Source organism: Octopus sinensis, linkage group LG17 (assembly GCF_006345805.1).
Source record: "Octopus sinensis linkage group LG17, ASM634580v1, whole genome shotgun sequence".
NCBI classification, from domain to species: Eukaryota; Metazoa; Mollusca; class Cephalopoda; order Octopoda; family Octopodidae; genus Octopus; species Octopus sinensis.
The window spans coordinates 26,229,421-26,230,659 of NC_043013.1; positions in this window are offsets into that span (position 1 = coordinate 26,229,421).

Genomic DNA, 1,239 nt, shown 5'->3' on the forward strand with positions numbered 1-1,239 from the left:
TTTCCAATATTTTTAAAATTTTTATTCAGCTCGCAAGTTCGTCTGTCCCTTTCAAATGTTAGTGTTTTAATGTCTGCCTTGAAGTAGACCTTTCCGTTGTTACTGCCTGATATTTATGATCGATCTTTCAAAATATATTCTTTCTCAACTTACTCAAGATCTTTTGTTGTTTATAAATGGAAGAGAGATAGATAGAGAAAGATAAAGAGTAAGAGAATGCGAGGGAGAGTCCGAGAGAAAGGAAAAGAGAGTGGGAAAGTGAGAGAGAAAGGAGAGAGAAACAAAGATGGAGAATGTGGTGATAAAAAGCAGAAAGGAAGCAACAGAGAGTAACAACCACACTCTTACCCGCGCGTAGAGCGGGCCACCTTAGGCTAGTATATATATATATATATATATATATATATATATATATATATATATATATATATATATATATTATATATATATGTATATGTATGTATATGTATGTATATATATATGTATGTATATGTATGTATATGTATATATATATATATATATATATATATATATATATATATATATATATATATATATATATATATATAAGGTTGGCAACTAAGTTCCCGCCGTTTTTTAAATTTAAATTTTTTAAAGGTTTAATAAAAAATAACAACTAACTAATCAATAATGTATTCACCCTTTTTGTTTAAAACTTCTTCCCAACATTCAACAAGATTCTCAATACCTAGTTGGTATTGAAAATCACCCGATTTCGACCCCAAATTGGTCCAACCAAGCTCTCAATTCTGCGTCAGTATTGAAGGAAACTCCGCGCATAGTATATGGAAGAGATCGAAAGAGAAGGAAATCCGTTGGTGCCAAATCAGGAGAATATGGTAGGTGTGGCAGCACTTCCAAGACATGCGTTTGAATGGCTTCCTTGGTCATATTGGCGATTTGAAGGTGGGCGTTGTCGTGCAGCAGAACTCCATGCTGACGATTAGGTCTTTTCTTTTGAATAGCCGTGTTGAGTAGTTCCATCTGTTGAACATAGAGTTACGCGTTGACCATTTGGTTCCATTCAAGCAATTCGTAATGGATAATCCCTTCCCAGTCCTACCATACGCACAACATCATTTTACGCGGATGAAGATCTTGTTTCACGCGCGGTGTCGCTTGTTTACCGGGGCTAAGCCATTCCTTAGGCTGCTTCATATTGATGTACAGGCACCATTTTTCGTCGCCAGTAACGATTTGGTAAAGAAATCGTTGCTT